Source organism: Perognathus longimembris, chromosome 12 (assembly GCF_023159225.1).
Source record: "Perognathus longimembris pacificus isolate PPM17 chromosome 12, ASM2315922v1, whole genome shotgun sequence".
Classification (NCBI taxonomy): Eukaryota; Metazoa; Chordata; class Mammalia; order Rodentia; family Heteromyidae; genus Perognathus; species Perognathus longimembris.
Window position 1 is genome coordinate 21,316,110 of NC_063172.1, and position 18,677 is coordinate 21,334,786.

The 18,677-nt window shown below is 36.4% G+C and overlaps 1 long non-coding RNA gene across 1 annotated transcript; it reads left to right on the forward strand.

Annotated features, from left to right (window-relative positions):
• Positions 1–878: 878 nt before the first annotated feature.
• Positions 879–15,515, forward strand: LOC125360995. The gene is made up of 3 exons (XR_007212859.1): positions 879–1,041; positions 5,977–5,980; positions 15,505–15,515. It is a non-coding gene; the product is annotated as an uncharacterized LOC125360995 (long non-coding RNA).
• The last annotated feature ends 3,162 nt before the right edge of the window (positions 15,516–18,677 follow it).

The following is an 18,677-nucleotide window of genomic DNA, read 5'->3' on the forward strand; positions in this document are numbered from 1 at the left end:
GACTGTTCAGCAATGACAAAAACTAACCATATTAGGACATCTTTACACTGTTTTATGATCCATCTCCTAAACTGCTTTCCTTACATTTTATGTTCTTCATAATTTATCGTTTTGGCTGTTAACGAAATCCATCTAAAAATTTATTGTCAATATACAGAGAGGTTACAGTTTCATAAGTAAGGCTGTGAGTACATTTCTTATCAAACTTGTTACCTCCTCCTTCATTTTTCTCCCTCTTATCCCCTTCCCCAGTTTCCTCCCCACCCTGGCCCCAGTTGTACAGCATATTGTTTTGTAAGTATTGCTGTGCATTGGTTCACCTTTACCCCTTTTCTCTCCATTTTGGTGTTCACCTTCCCTAGTTCCAATAAATGTACATACAATATCCAGGGTACCAAAGTCAGTTACAGTGACATCAGGGGTAAAACCACGGGGGAAGAAAAGATAATTTCACATGGTATGTTGAAAATAACAACAACAAAGATAAACCGCTTATTTCCAAATCCTGTAGTTCATTTAGCATCCGCTCATGTGATCATATGTGTATTGCTATTGAGTTATTGTGCTTCTCTGTGAGGACTATCCTAGACAAAGCAATAATTATTTTCAATGTGTGAAACCATAGAGTTCATGCTTCTTTGGGTCTGGCTCACTTCACTTAGTACGATTTTCTTCCAACTCTCCCCATTTCCACATGAATAGAGCTAAGTCATTCTTCTTAACAGTAGCAAAGAATTCCATTGTGTATATGCACCAAATTTTCTTGATCCATTCTTCTACTGAGGGGCATCTAGGTTGGTTCCAGATTTTAGCAGTGGTAAATTGTGCTGTGATGAACATATTTGTGCTGTTAGCTTTAATGTAATTTTGCTTGTAATCCTTTGGCTAAATACCCAAAAGCAGGGTTGCTGGGTCATAGTGGAGCTCTATGTTTACCCTTTTGAGGAATCTCCATTCTGCTTTCCTGACTGATTGAACAAGTTTACACTCACATTAACAGTGTAGTAGTGCTCCCTTTTAACCACATCCCCTCCAGAATCTGTTGTTAATAGATTTCATGATAATAGACATTCTAAATGGGGTGAGGTAGAATCTCAATGTTGTCTGATTTGCATTTCGTTAAGGCCAGAGATATTGAACATTTTTTCATGTGTCTATTGGCCATTCTTATTTCCTCTTCAAAGAAGTCTCTCCTTAAAAATTTAGCCAACTTCTTAAGGGGAGAGTTGCTTCTTTGGGAATTGTTTTAGGGGAACTTAATTGTTTGAGTTCTATGTATATTTTAGATATGAGGCCCTTGTCTGTAGTTTGGCCAGTGAAGATCTTCTCCAAGCCTGAGAACTTTCTGTTTATCTTGTGGTCTATATTCTTTGCCATGCTAAAGCTCTGCAGTTTGATGCAATCATATTTTTCCATTTTTCTTTGATTTGTACAACATGTCTCTTATCTATCCTTCTTTATAAGAAGTCTAGTAAAGTCCTAAGAAAACTAACATGCTTATAAAAAACAACACATTATAGAAAAAAGTGACATCAAGAATGCAACTATAGTACACATACACATATTTCATAAATATACATACATGTACATATATTTGTACATATATACATTTCTGTGTGTAAATATACCTTTTTGTATGTATATATGTGTGTGTTTGTGTGTATAAGATAGATAGATGATAGATAGATAGATAGATAGATAGATAGATAGATAGATAGATAGATAGACAGATAGATTCAACTGTGTAAATTTGGTCAAAATTACATGATAGGATTTTGTGAAGAGATAACAAGCTCTCTTGTTAGGCAATGTCAAGTATGGCACTCTATCTGCATATATTTCCCAGGTAATTACAGTTGGAACATTATGTATAAGCCAACTCCATCCAAATTTTTCTAGTCCACTCCAATTCTTTTCCATTAGAAGTCATTATGCTTAGAAAACATATTTTACAATTTTTAGTGTACTTTATGAATTTCAATTTATTCTATGAATATCAACTTAATACACAATATTAACATTATCAACAAATTTTAAATTAGAATGTTCTTAATTTAGAAATGTAAGTTTATTTATTTATGTTCAATTAAATGTCTTATAGAAACAAAAATATTTCAGTTTTACATTAAGCTTTAATTTGAAAATTTAAAATGAAATTTATTTCTAAAGTAGAGTGATATATTGCAGTATACATCAAAATTATTTAAAAAAAAAGGTCTACTGTATGAATTCATTTCCTTGAGTTCAACTATGAATAATTGCTTGTGATTTCATTTCTGTAAAAATAATTTAGTTAAATTATGGTTCATCTTGATTAACACAAGTTGAACATCCCTAATCCAAACAGTCAAAAATACAAAATGATCCCAAATCTGAAAGCTTTTGGTCAGAGATACAATGCTATAAGTACAAATTTCTACACGCAATTTTATGTGATAGCTCACAGTGACAGTTAAAGTATATTAGAAATCGGGATTAGATTACTTTCAGCCCATTTACTTAAGAGAATTACAAATTAAATTTGTTTGACTTGGTTTCCATCCCTTAGCTATCTTGTTATGAATATTCAAATACTAAAATTTAAATAATCTTAAATCTCAATCCCTCTTGAATACTGTCATTTCAAATAAAGATTACTCATGGTGTAACATAAATCTCCAATAATCATTAAAAGACCAACTTAAGGATGCTATGCATTTGACAGTACCTCTTGTAACTCTTGCTAAATCTTCCCTTGAGTGGATCAAAAATAGCAATCTTAAGTATTATAGTCCTTGACTCGGATCTATCACATCATGCACATTTTTTAAATGATTTATCATATATCTTCAACTGCAGATTTATTTGAACAGTTACATTCATGGCAGTGTAAGTCATCACCATAGCAATGATATGTAAGGAATTCTGTTAGCATTCCCTCCACCTGATGTCCACAGCTCCTCCCACCTCACTTCCTGGAGCAGCTTGTAACTGCCCCCAGCTGCACCAGTGGAATGCCTTTCCACCCAAACCTGAACTCCAGCCTGCCTCGCCCAGGGCTCCAGTCAGTTTCTCTGGGATAGGTGGCCATTCCCATTCCCAGACCTAGCTGAGCAGAGTACCTCCCACCTCTCACCCCTATGTTACAAGGATGTCCCTGGATAGGGACAGGCACCATTTTGCTTCCTCTCCCATGGGGGTAGATGGCCCCTCTAATAAACCTCCTTATAAACCTCCTTCTTCTGTACGTGATGGTGTCATCGTCTGGGATAGCTATATGGCTGCTTACAAACTTTATGTCCATTAACGGACAAATAGAAAAGCAAACTGAATATGTGCTTTGGGAAGAAAAAACAATGATATTACATGCTACCAAATAGATAAACCCCATGGACATTAAGCTAAGTGAAATTAGACAAGCATACAATAAAATATAAATACTATGGAATTCCATTAGTATGAGGCATCTAGTGTAATCAAATGACAGTGAAAGAAAGAGGGGTGTAAAGCAGAACCTCAAGAGTTGGAGGAAAGTAATTTTATAAAATCCACTGATTTTTAGATTTGAAAGATTAACTGATTTTGTTGATCTAGCTGTATCACAACAGTGTGAGCCATATAACATTAGAGTTAAAGTGGTTAAACTTTGCATCTTTTTCACCTCAATTAAAACACACACACACACACACACACACACACACACACACACACACACACGAGAAACAAATTTAACCAACTGGGACTGAGCAAAAGGTCCAAGTGAGTGTGATGATGAGGCGTTACTGAACTCCTGAATGAAGCTAGAGTGCTGTGGAATCCCAGAGTTTGTGGAATGTTCACTTGCTTACTTTATTATTAATTCTCATTGAATAAAAGAATCCACTCCCCCCAAAAAATGACATTTCCCTTTGAAATTTTTTTCTCTGATTATTTTCCCATTAGTAACAGAAGAGAAAAATCTATCTCTGGAATTACATAAAGAACTGGTTTTATTTATTTATTTTTATAAGCATAATAGCCATAATTGCTAGGAATAACACAATGACCTAAACCTTAATTGCCCATTTCCTGATTTTCATGGCTTCTTAATTACATCTTCTTGTTTGGATTGTTATTCCATTCAAAACTTACTACTACATGTGGAGATTATAAAAGTCTTTAAGTTAGTTTGATTCATATTTTTGTAATTGTTGGGAAGTTTAATATTAAATATTTCAATCTATTCAAGAAAGTATATTCTTTATACATTCTAAAGACTTTCTCCAGTTATTTAAACATAAGTTAATGATTATTCTTCAAATGCAGACACTTAAATTTACTCTATTGTCATTCACATGTACTAAATTTAATTTGAGCATATTATTTTGTATTCATTTATTCAGAATTTGAGTTACTTTAAAACTTCCACATCAATGTGGTAACTATTTTTGAATATATCACAATGAATAGGTGGTTCTTCAATGGTTATTTTAACATTATTATGTCCTAAATTGCATTATACTTTTTCTGTGTACTCAAAGAAATATATAAACTCATAACAGCAATTTGGAAGAATGAGTTTGTACATTTTTGACCTCTGTTTAATAAATGAATATTTCTGTCATTGAAATACAATTTTATCAGACTCTGTAATATAAAAATTTGACAATTTTTAATGAGTAGAGGGAAAACATTCTCTACTGCAAAATTCTGATAAGAAAATGTTGCTATAACAGATTTTTTTCTCTTTTATAATTGGAAAAAACTAATCTTCACATATTAAAGGTCAATGTAATTATCCATTATTCTCTTAATATTTTTTAAGAAAACTCAGAAAGTTGACATGCCTTCTGAGTATCAATAAGTTTTTATAGCTAAATTGTTTTTTGAATATGATAAAATTTTAATTGTGTTTAATCATTACATATTGCTTATTTTTATTAACCACACCTGACATGTTTTATGTATGATCATTATGGTTTTGAATAGCTATAATATGTACTCTAAAATTAAGGATATCTCGGACAACTTTGGTTTTTAAACAATAGTCTATCTCAAAACAAGACTGAATATATATTAATTTATTTTATGTTTGACTTTGCATAGGCAAAAGTTACACCATATGTCTATGTAACTACTTTCATCCATAATTAAATTTCATATATATCTGATACAGAAGATAACACTTGTGCTTGTCAATTATCCTTTGTGTCCTTGTTCATTTTGGCAGCTTTTTAATGTATTAATATTCAAAACATCCTTTTGTTTACAAAAATCCATTCCATTAAGATTTAACCTTAAATTTAAAACACAAATAAAGATATGTGACAGATGACAATAGAAACTTTATGTCAGGCAAAAATCTGTAAACAAATTGTCAATAGCACGTTTATCCATGGTCATCAAAAATTGTTATCCAGACGTCTATTGATCAATGACTGTGACTAAAGTACTGCATATCTATAAAATAGAATAGTACCTAGAAATGACAAATATCTGAAATACACAGCACCATACATAAATATTAAAAATATGCTACTATGTGAAAGAAATCAGTGATTACATAAGTATTATGTGGAAAAATAAGATGTAGACTCAAATGCTGAGGCTGAAAACAGGAAAGCAACTCCTTTTGCAATACCCTCGAAAAACATAAAATACCTTGGAATAAATAACCATAACGAAAGAAGTGAAAGACCTCTATGTTGAGAACTTTAAAAACATGGAAAATGAAATTAAGGCAGAACTAAGGAAATGGAAAAACCTCCCATGCTCCTGGATTGTGAGGATTAATATAATCAAAATGGCAATATTGCCAAAGGCTATCTCCAAGTTCAATGCAATACCCATTAATAACCCAACACCATTCATTAATGAAATATAGGAAGCAATCCCGAAATTTATATGGAACAATAAAAGACCTAGAATAGCAAAACAATCCTAAGCAGAAAGAACAGTGCTGGAAAATTACAATACCCAACTTCAAGCTGTATTATAAAGCTATAGTAATAAAAACAGCTTGGTATTGGCACCGGAACAGGCCTGAAGACCAATGGAACAGAATTGAAGACCCAGAAATGAACCCACAGAACTATGCCTACTTAATCTTTGATAAAGGAGCTAAAAATAGCATGGACGAAAGATAGCCTGTTTAACAAATGGTGCTGGCAAATCTGGTTGAGCACATACAACAAACTAAAACTAGATCCTTATACATCACCCTGTACCAAACTCAATTCCAAATGGATCAAAGACCTCGAAATTAAAACAGATACACTGAAAACACTAAGAGACGGAGTAGAAGAAACACTTGGGCTCCTTGGCACAGGACGGAACTTCCTTAACAAAGACCCAGAAATGCAACAAATCAAAGAAAGGATGGACAAATGGGACTGCATCAAATGGCAGAGCTTCTGCAGGGCAAAGGACATAGCAAACAAGATAAACAGAAAGCCCACAGATTGGGAAAAGATCTTTACTGGCCATACAATGGACAAAGGCCTCATATCTAAAAATATATACAGAACTAAAAAAAATTACATTCCTCCCAAACAAAACCGCAAAGAACCAGTAGCCCCATCAAAAAATGGGCTAAAGACTAAAAAGAGACTTCTCTGATGAGGAAATGAGAATGGCCAAGAGACATATGAAAAAGTGCTCTACATAACTGGCTATAAAAAAAATGCAAATCGAACCATCACAGTTAAGAAGAAAGAACACAGGAGCCCTGCAGAGCTCCCTCCGATATCGTAGTTTCTCACCTCATAGAAACTGTTTCTCCGAGAAAGACAGCCAAAGTAAGTTCTAACAGTACAGGGATTCTGAACAGGAAGGAAAAATCGACTTTGCTGGTCTGAGAACACAGTTTTGAGCTCCGGGCGGCGTCCCGCCGCGGCGCCAGCTCCGGCTCCGGCACAGCCCCCCGCACTCCGCGCAGCTAAAGCGAGAAATACTCCAGACAGCAGCCGAGCACGGAGGACCTGACATCGCAGAAACAGCGTGAGTACCCCAAAAGTTATCCTCACTTGTGCCCACAGTCCAGCTTCTGGAAGGCATCCCTGTCCCCACCGCCAGAGCAAAGCGCCATCTTTGCCACTGGCATAGGGTCAGACCAGACTGGAACTGAAGCGGGCCGGGGGAAAGCGAGGTCAAAAAAGCCATCTTTGAAAAGGGCAGGAGGGGCGGAATCAGTGAGAACCAGCTCCGCCCAGAAGAACGCTCCCTGCCCTGGCGGGAGGCGAGTCCGGGGATTATACAGAGATGCCCCGCCCTCCCCGCCGGAACTTCTAAACTTAAAGCAAAAGCTGCGAGCAGCTACCAGGGGCACGGAAACAACAGAAGGAGGAACAAACAGTTCCGGGGACAGCTAAACGTTCCCGTCACAGAGGAAGCTAATTCCCAGCCCAAAACGGAGCTGCATTCCATAGCTACCTATGCCAAAGAGGCCGCCTCCCTCAGGCAAGCAACTCTTAGTGGAGCAAAACAGGCCAGAGGCGCCACGCTCTGCTGAGTTCACAGTCTAGTCAAGTCCAGGCATCAAAGGCAACGGCCCCACAGCAGACAGAGGAGCCACAGTTCCTGTGACTGCCCACGTCCCCATCGACAGAGGACGCCCAAGGCCTGCCTGCAAGCTGTGCGAACCTCAGAGACCCACGATTGCACCAACAGGGGAGAAGGTCAGAACAGATCCACCCCTTGCCAACTGAAATCAAGTAAAACCAGCCAATCAGGAAAATAGACTGCAGTCCATTGCAGAGAAACCAGAGACTGGTTTCTTTTTCTTTTCAAACATTTTTTTTAAATTTTCTTTTAAATTTTCTTTTTAATTTTTTTCACACCTGAAACATCATTGGCTGTTTTTTTTTGTTTGTTTGTTTTTGTTTTCCATTTTTACTGGTTTGTTTTATCAAGTTTTTTTTTGTGTTTGTTTATTTGCTTGGGTTGTCCCTTTTCTGTTATTTTCCTTTTTATTTACTTATGCTTCCTTGTTAAATAATTTTTCTCTGTTTTGTGCATCTGTCTTCCAGTATTTTTACTTCATTTCTCTCGTTGCGTCCTCTTCCTTTAAAAATTACTTTCCTATAAATAACACCTACACCCTTTTCTGCTAACTCTCCAGTGTCTGTCATTTTATCAATGTGCTTTCTACTGATTCTACTCTTCTCCACATTTCCACGTCACTGAAACTAAACCAAAATCACCCCCCCCCCCCAATACACTTTATTCTCTTTACTACCTCCAACTTACCCCCCTGACTTACTGCCTGGACCTCCAGGCTCCATTGACTCCTGGTTATTGGATAGAGGATATCCCAGCTTAATACGAGTGAATCAAAGGGGTTCATAGAGAAAGCCAGTCCTAAAAGAACTTAATATAAAAACAAGAATTGTGTATAAGGTTGTAACAGTAAATAAGTAACTACTGAATACAGGGCCCAGGATCAGATGTTATATTGAAATTGTATTCTTTAGGAACACCAAATCTAACTTTATGGACAGGTATACAAGTTATCTGTATATAATTGTGAAATTGTAAGATTTACACAACAGTGCTTGGTAAGGGCTGCTTTGGGTCTTAAACAGTGCTCACAGGTGCTGGTAGACTGGCATTCCCAATTCAAATGGGCAGAAGAAACACAAGAAAGATGGCAAATAATGAAGTCTTATCCCCCACCCAAAACAAGCAGGAAGCAGAGCAGTCAATCAAAAACATAGAAGAAAACCCCCAAAATGCTCTACAAAGTTTACTGATAAACATGATAAATGAAAAGTTTGAATCACTTCAGTCAATTATGTTAGAGCATGAGGAGGAAAAGCAAAAATTAATGGAGAATTTCATGGCATCCACAAATAGAAAGATAAGTGAGCTTCAAGAGTCAAATGAAAAGATAGCTACCCAACTTAAAGATTTGAGAGACAACACTCAAAACCAAAGTAATGAAATTAATGAAGTAAAGAAGTCCATACAGAACCTAAGAAATGACATGGAAATCATCAGGAAAGACCAGTCAGAAGGAAAAGAGATTCGAAATCAAGTAGCTAGCCTACAGTCCCGACTAACTGAAGCAGAGGATCGAATCTCAGGAGCTGAAGATTCCTTAGATTCTATGGAGAAAGATCAAAAATCAATACAAATCCAGTCCAAGCAACAAAACAGACCGCTACAGGAGATTCAAGACACAATCAGGAAGCCCAATTTAAGGATAATAGGTATTGAGGAAAACTTGGAGAAAGAGGTTAATGGGATAGGCAACCTATTTAACAGAATATTAGCTGAGAACTTCCCAAACATCCAGAAGGAAAGGCCTATACAGATACAAGAAGCATTTAGAACCCCAAAACGACCAGACCAGAATAGGACTTCCCACCGACACATTCTGATCAAAACAGCTTCAGCAGAGTGCAAGGAAAAAATACTCAAAGCTGTTAGGGCAAAGAAAACAATCACATATAAAGGAAAAGCAATCAGAATTACCCCAGACTTCTCAGCAGAGACCATGAAAGCAAGGAGAGCCTGGAATGAAGTATACCAAACTCTAAATAAAAATAACTACCAACCAAGAATTCTGTACCCAGCCAAACTCTCCTTCATAGCCGAAGGTCAAATAAAAGTCTTCCACAATAAGGAAAAACTGAAACAATATATCTCCACCAAACCAGCTTTACACAAAATCCTTAAAGATGTACTATACAGGGAAAATAATCAAGATCCCAACACAGACAGAGAAATGAACCCTAATTAGTAAACACTAGATCAAGAAATGGGAAGACACAGTTTTAAACAAGACAGTGATAATGAAAGGAACAAACAATCACCTCTCAATCCTAACTGTCAACATTAATGGACTTAATTCTCCAATCAAACGACATAGGCTCATAACTTGGATCAAAAATCAAGATCCATCTTTCTGCTGCCTCCAAGAGACACATCTATCCAGCAAAAGCAAACATCTTCTAAAAGTGAAAGGCTGGAAACAAATCTATCAAGCAAATGGCCCCCATAAGCAGGCTGGAGTTGCAATCCTAGTATCAGAGAAAATTGACTTCAAATTACAAAAGGTAAGAAGAGACAAAGAAGGTTACTACATACTAGTAAAAGGATCTCTCCAACAGGAAGAAATAACCATCCTAAATATCTACACGCCAAATGCAGGAGCACCCAACTTCATCAAACAAACACTACTTGCTCTAAAAACATTCATAGACCCAAACACAATGATAGTGGGGGACTTTAACACTCCACTAACATCTCTGGACAGATCAACACGCCAAAAACTGAACAAAGAAACCACAGAACTAAACAATTGCATAGACCAACAAGGCTTAATCGACATCTACAGAATATTCCACCCAGCAAGGACAGAATACACATTCTTTTCGGCAGCACACGGAACATTCTCCAAAATAGATCACATCTTAGGGCACAAAGAAAATCTGTACAAATTCAGAAGTATCAAAATCATTCCCTGCATTCTTTCAGACCACAATGGAATAAAATTAGAGCTCAACTCATTCAGCCACCACAGAAAATCCCACAATTCATGGAGACTAAAGAACACACTGCTGAACCATCAGTGGATCATTGAAGAAATTAAAACAGAAATTCAAATGTTTATGGACTTCAACCAAGTTGAGGGCACAAAGTACCAGCTCCTTTGGGACACAGCAAAGGCAGTACTCAGAGGAAAATTTATATCTCTGAGTACATACATCAACAAACTGGAGAAACAGCAACTCAGTAATTTAAGGAAGCACCTTAATTTTCTGGAGAGAGAACAGCAAGCCAAACCCCAAGTCAATAGACGGAAGCAAATAATTAAAATCAAATCAGAATTAAATCAATTAGAGATGAAAAAAACCATCGAAAGAATCAACAAAACAAAGAGTTGGTTCTTTGAAAAAATCAACAAGATAGACAGACCCCTGGCAAACCTGACCAAAGAACGAAGGCAGCACACTTAAATAAACAAGATAAGAGATGAAACAGGTAGCATCACCACAGAAATAACCGAAATTCAGAAAATAATAAGGGACTATTTTGCAAACCTTTATGCCAACAAATTCGAGAACTTGGAAGAAATGGATGATTTCCTAGAAAAAATTGATACCTCCAAACTCAACTAAGAAGACTTAAACCTTCTAAACAGACCCATATCCAGTATTGAAATAGAAACAGCAATAAATGATCTCCCATCCAAGAAAAGCCCAGGTCCAGATGGATTCACCGCAGAATTCTACAAGGCCTTCAAAACAGAACTCACTCCAATATTTCTCAAACTCTTCAATGAAATTGAAAGAGAACGTTCACTGCCAGACTCATTTTATGAAGCCAGTATAACCCTCATCCCAAAACCAGGCAGAGACTCATCACGGAAAGAGGACTACAGACCAATCTCCCTGATGAACATAGATGCAAAAATTCTCAACAAAATTCTGGCCAATCGACTTCAACAGGTCATCAAAAAAATCATACACCACGATCAAACTGGATTCATCCCAGGGATGCAAAGCTGGTTTAATATACGCAAGTCAATTAATGTAATCCACCACATCAACCGGAGCAAGGTAAAGAACCACATGGTTTTATCGCTGGATGCGGAAAAAGCGTTCGATAAAATCCAGCACCCATTTATGCTAAAAGCCCTGGAAAAACTGGGATTCCAGGAAACATTCCTGAATATAATCAAGGCAGTTTATGACAAACCAACAGCAAGCATAACTCTAAATGGTGAAAAACTAAAGCCATTCCCTTTAAAATCAGGAACAAGGCAGGGATATCCACTCTCTCCCCTGCTCTTCAACATAGTACTAGAATTCCTAGCCAGAGCAATTAGGCAAGAAGAAAATATAAAGGGGATCCAAATAGGAAAAGATGAAGTTAAACTTTCTCTCTTCGCAGATGACATGATCCTATACCTAAAGAATCCCATAGACTCTACCACCAAGCTACTAGAGCTGATACAAAACTTTGGCAAAGTTGCAGGATATAAAATAAACCTTCAAAAATCAACGGCCTTTCTCTATGCTAACAACTCGAAGACCGAGGCTGAAATCAGGAAAGCAACTCCTTTTGCAATAGCCCCCCAAAACATAAAATACCTAGGAATAACCTTAACCAAAGAAGTGAAAGACCTCTTTGAAGAGAACTTTAAAAGCTTGAAAAATGAAATTAAGTCAGAACTAAGAAAATGGAAAAACCTCCCATGCTCCTGGATTGGGAGGATTAATGTAATCAAAATGGCAATATTGCCAAAGGCTATCTACAAATTCAATGCAATACCCATTAATATCCCAACACCATTCTTTAATGAAATAGAGGAAGCAATACAGAAATTCATATGAAACAATAAAAGACGCAGAATAGTAAAAACAATCCTCAGCAGAAAGAACAGTGCTGGAGGAATTACAATACCCAACTTCAAGCTGTATTATAAAGCTATAGTAATAATAACAGCTTGGTATTGGCACCGGAACAGGCCTGAAGACCAATGGAACAGAATTGAAGACCCAGAATTAAACCCACAGAACTATGCCTACTTAATCTTTGATAAAGGAGCTAAAACAATAGTATGGAAGAAAGATAGCCTCTTTCACAAGTGGTGCTGGCAAAACTGGCTCAACACATGCAACAAACTAAAACTAGATCCTTATATATCACCCTGCACCAAAATCAATTCCAAATGGATTAAAGACCTTGAAATCAAAACAGGTACCCTGAAGACACTAAAGGAAGGAGTAGGAGAAACACTTGGGCTCCTTGGCACAGGACAGAACTTCCTTAACAAAGACCCTGAAAGGCTACAAATCAAAGAAAGGTTGGACAAATGGGACTGCATCAAACTCCAGAGCTTCTGCACGGCAAAGGACATAGCTCTCAAGATAAACAGAAAGCCCACAGACTGGGAGAAGATCTTTACCAGACATTCAACAGACAAAGGCCTCATCTCTAAAATATATGCAGAACTAAAAAAATTACCTTCTTCCAAAACAAAACTGCAAAGAACCAATAGCCCCCTCATCAAGTGGGCTAAAGACTTACAAAGAAACTTCTCTGATGAGGAAATGAGAATGGCCAATAGACATATGAAAAAATGCTCTACATCACTGGCCATAAAGGAAATGCAAATCAAAACAACATTGAGATTCCATCTCACCCCAGCAAGAATGTCATATATCAAGAAAACTAATAATAACAATTGTTGGAGGGGATGTGGCCAAAAGGGAACCCTACTTCATTGTTGGTGGGAATGTAAACTGGTTCAGCCACTCTGGCAAGCAGTATGGAGATTCCTCAGAAGGCTCAATATAGAACTCCCCTATGACCCAGCAGCCCCACTTTTGGGTATCTATCCAAAAGCCCACAAACAAAATCACAGTAATGCCACCAGCACAACAATGTTCATCGCAGCACAATTTGTCATAGCGAGAAGCTGGAACCAACCCAGATGCCCCTCCATAGATGAATGGATCAGGAAAATGTGGTACATTTACACAATGGAATTTTATGCCTCTATCAGAAAGAATGACATTGTTCCATTTGTAAGGAAATGGAAGGACTTGGAAAAAGTTATACTAAGTGAAGTGAGCCAGACCCAAAGAAACATGGACTCTATGGCCTCCCTTATTGGGAATAATTAGTACAGGTTTAGGCAAGCCATAGCAGAGCATCACAAGGCCCAATAGCTATACCCTTAGAAACACATAAGATGATGCTAATTGAAATGAACTCCATGTTATGGAAACAAGTGATATATCACAGTTGTAACTACTTTCAACGTCCTATGTGTATGTGTAGTTTCTATTATTGATAATGTTTTGTATCACCTTCCTATGTTTGTACCTACACTATCTCTGTAATCTTATCTGAGTATATTGGAAACCGTGTTTACTGGTATTGGAAGTAGGAAATTCAAAGGGAATACCAAATTTGAGAGACACAGGATAAAAAAAGAGAAATAACTACAAAAGCAATACTTGCAAAACTGGTGTAAGTGAACTGAACACCTGGGGGGGGGAGGGAAAGGGGGGAAGGGAGGGGGGCATGAGGGACAAGGCAACAAACAGTACAAGAAATGTATCCAATGCCCAACGTATGATACTGTAACCTCTCTGTACGTCAGTTTGATAATAAAAATTTGAGAAAAAAAATGCAAATCAAAACAACATTAAGATTCCCTCTCACACCAGTAAGAATGTCCTATATCAAGAAAACTAACAATGACAAATGTTGGAGGGGATGTGGCCAAAAGGGAACCCAACTTCATTGTTGGTGGTAATGTAAACTGGTTCAGCTACTCTGGAAAGCAGTATGGAGATTCCTCAGAAGACTAAACATAGAGCTCCCCTATGACCCAGCAGCCTCACTTTTGGGCATCTACCCAACAGACCATAAACAAGAACACACTAAAGCCACCAGCACAACAATGTTCATCGCAGCACAATTTGTCATAGCCAGAATTTGGAACCAACCCACATGCCCCTCAGTAGACGAACGGATCAAGAAAACGTGTTACATATACGCAATGGAATTTTATGCCTCTATCAGAAAGAATGACATTGCCCCATTTGTAAGGAAATGGAAGGACTTGGAAAAAATAATACTAAGTGAAGTGAGCCTGACCCAAAGAAACTCTATGCTCTCCCTCATAGGGAATAATTATCACAGGCTTAGGCTAGTCACAGCAGACAATCACAAGAGCCCAATAGCCATACCCTTTTGAACACAAAAGATGATGGTAAGTGAAATGAACTCCATGGTATGGAAACGACTGTTAGATCACTGTTGTAATTACTTTTAACATGCAATGTGAAACCGTAGCTTCTATTATTGATGATCCTCTTGTATGCTCTTCCTGTGGTCTTACCTTCACTATGTCTGTATCTCATCTAAGTACATTGGAAACCATGTATACAGGTATTAGAACTAGGAAACTGTAAGGGAATACCAAAATCGAGCGACACAGGGTAAAAAAGACAAACGATTATAAAAGCAATACTTGCAGAACTGTTTAGTGTAAATCTACTGAACAACTCATGGGGGGAAAGGGAAAGGGGGAGGCGGGAGGGGGAATGAGGGAGGAGGAAACAAACAGTACAAGAAATGTATTCAATGCCTAATATATGAAACTGTAACCGCTATGTATATCAGTTTGACAATAAAAAAATAATAAAGAAATAAGATGTAGCATATATATACTTACATAACTCAATGAAAATGCCAACAGTTTATATCTAAGTTGATGCTAACACAGTAAGTTTGAATACTAAGCTTACACCACATCCATTGAATTACATTCTTTGCCATGTTTTTGTTTTCTATTTCTACCCAGTCAATTTCAGTGGAGTACATATGATTATTAACAGTTCATGTTTATTGTGTAATAGTTCATTCCATTTATAAATACATTTGTATAAATTCATTTGTATGAAAATCTGAAACGTTGTTAATCTAATATATAAAGAATGAAACAGCCAGACGCTGGTGGCTCATGAAGCTGAGAGTCAAAGATCCTGGGTTTGAAGCTATTCCAGAAAGAAAAGCCGTCAGAAACTTATTTTCAATAAACTACTAAAATATCAGAAGTATAGCAGTGACTCATGTAGTAGACTTCTAGGCTTGAGCAAAAATAAATCTTGGAGACAGTGCCAAGGGTCTGAGTTCAAGCTCTAGGGAAAGCACAGTGAGTGCCAGGCAGGGGAGGGAGGGAGGGCAGAAAGAAGGAAGGAAGGAAGGAAGGAAGGAGGGAGGGAGAGGTGAGGAGAGGTAAGGAGAGAGACTGAAAAAAGAAAGAGAAACTGATTTATGATTTATAGTAAGTTAAAACTGCTCTATATAAAATAAAGCAGCTTTAGGACCTCAGCATAATTTTCTATATTTCCAAGTAATATATTGCCGATAATTTGATTTCTTCTATAGTTAGCAAGTATATATTTGCCAAATCAGTTGTTCTTCACTTGGTTAGAAAAATGTGTCTCTCATATCCCCAAGTTAATCTCATTAAAAGTTCCTGGACAAAAGGTTGACATTGCATCTCTCTCTCTCTCTCTCTCTCTCTCTCTCTCTCTCTCTCTCTCTCTCTCTCTCTCTCTGTGTGTGTCTCTCTCTCTCTCGTTGTAATTACTCTCATTTTGGAACATTCTGGAATTTATATTTAAAGATAGATCTTAGCTGTGATGTGTACAATGGCCTCTTACTGAATGCAAGATTCTCCTTTGAAATTCAAAGTTACCAGAGTAGTTTTTCTTGTATTGTTTGTCAGGAGAATAGATTACTTGTTTCATTTGCTCATAGCCTCTTAATAAATAAGACCAGCTGAAATAAACCCATTTTATATTTTTTTCAAAGTTTAATTTGTAGTAATTAATGTTACAATAAAACATCCAAGATATTTTTCTCTTGAAAATAGTTCTTGGTTATAATTTGAAACTTTTAATATTACATTTACTATATGATGTAAGATTAATAGAAATTCATTTATAATCATTCAATAATTTAAAATTTCTTGTTTTTTGATATTGCTTAGTGGTATTGTACATACCTTATCAATATAAAGACTTGATCTCAATCCACAAAACATGAGACAATAATAATATCAACAATACTGACAAATAAAAATGTAAATGTCTATACATGTATATATTAGTTATATATACAAGTATATATTAGTTGTATTTTCCTTAGAATTCCTATATTAGCAATGGATGCAGCTATTTATGAAGGCTTTGATACACAATACAAATTTCGTGTTCATTTCTCAGTAGAATAATCCATTCATTTTATATTTAGAATAGACTTGGTTGTAACTATCAATTTGTTTTTTCAGTATACAGATTCAGATTAATTTGACAAATAAAGCACTAGTATGTTCAAACACAAAGGTAATGACTAAGTCAGGATCCACAAATTATGCATCATTATTCCCTTTCTGATGTTCTGTGGCCTTCTTCTTGCCACTTCTAAATATTATCTTTAATATTTGTTTGATATCATGTCGACTATAAATATGTCACACACCATATAAAATGTCTAAATGTAGAGGAAATATTTCAAGTTATTCTGTGGAGAGAATGTATTTTCCCATATTGCTCTCAGTTGAGAGCAATACATTCTCATGTTTGATTATCTGGTTTAGGTTACAGTCATTTCCTTCAACCATTCACAGTTACAAAGTTAGGAACATCATAATCCACCCCACTGAATCACAATTTATAACTAGACCACAGTTGTCACTGCAACATGAATTTCTCAGATAATACTGGGATTTTCTTAGGAAGAGAATCTAGAGAACTTATATCTTAAGTGACTCACTTACAATGTCTGCACTATTTGAATTCTGGAGATGAAAACAGGTGGAATATTCACTTGGCCAGGTTATTATTTATTCTGAAAACAAAAAGCTGTAGACATTTGAGATTGAGGTCTCAGTATTTGTCAGTTGAAATCTGTTAAACTCTGCAAAAGAATAAAATTTGAGTGCTAGACTATGCTAATTATTAAAAATTTAAGAGTATACAAAGTAGTTAATTTCTATAATCCCAAATACTTGAGATACAGAGGTAGGAAGGAAGATGACTGCCCAAGACCGGCCTTGGCAAAAACATGAGGCTATTTGGAAGCAAATAAGTTATGGAATTAGGTATGATTCAAATATAGTATGCCTGTCTATCAGGAGGTAAGGGCTGATTTCAAACTCCTGTACTATCAGGGGAATAAAATCAGAAATAAGTTAAAACCAATTGCATACATATAAATAAACATTTTGCTATTTGTTACTTTACAGTAGAAATTCTTTTATCACCATTTTTATATTTCCTCTGTACCCAGAGCAATTTCACTCCTAATTCTGGAGCTAACTGTCTTGAGTCCAGAAAATTTCAAGCATTTTATTTCTTCTTATTGTTTATTTTGGGTGCAAGTTACCTTATATTCTGTATACAGCTTGGGTGAGCTATGTTGGAAGGGAAAAGAGAATAAGGCAAAATGTGGACGATAACTCCATGTGCCGTTCCTCACAATGTGAAGTTTGTGCCAAAATAAAGTAAATCATATCTTCTGCCTTCTAAAGTGGTGAGTTTGTTTTGTGAGGCAGTAGAATTAATTACCATAGGAAATGCTATGAGGTAGTCACTAATAAAACCTGAAATAAAAATGATATACAACCCAAAAAAACTTCCTAATTTACAACAAAATTCCTTTGGGACAGAGAAGTAAACTTTGAAATCCAATGAATTACTTACATAATTTCTTATATTGTCACCATCTCAGCATGTGGATCAGAAGACGGAAAGGAAAGAGAATAAGCAAACGTTTACTGACCGAGTGGGCATTCAATAACCTCATTTTGAACTGCAACAAGGATGTGATATAAACGATAAGATGATACAATATTTGGTAATAAAAAGATAGCGTCTGAACTGTTTTCTAACAGGGACTGTTTTGTAACAGGGACTGCCTGAGTGCCTGGACAGCCACTGTAAAGGTAGAAGAGTAAAACAAGAAGTAGGAAACTATGGCAGATTTTGTAAATGTACTCCCAATTCCATCTTCCATGTGTAGATATGAGAAAGGAGTAGTAGAAGTGTTTTTACTGGCGAATAATAGTGTTTCAGGAGTCTTAATTCCTAAAATCCTTTGACCAAGGCAAGTAGGCATGCTCTAGAATCGGTAGTAGATGTATAAAAAAGGAGAAAGGGAAGACCTTGTGTGTTTTTGTTTTATGT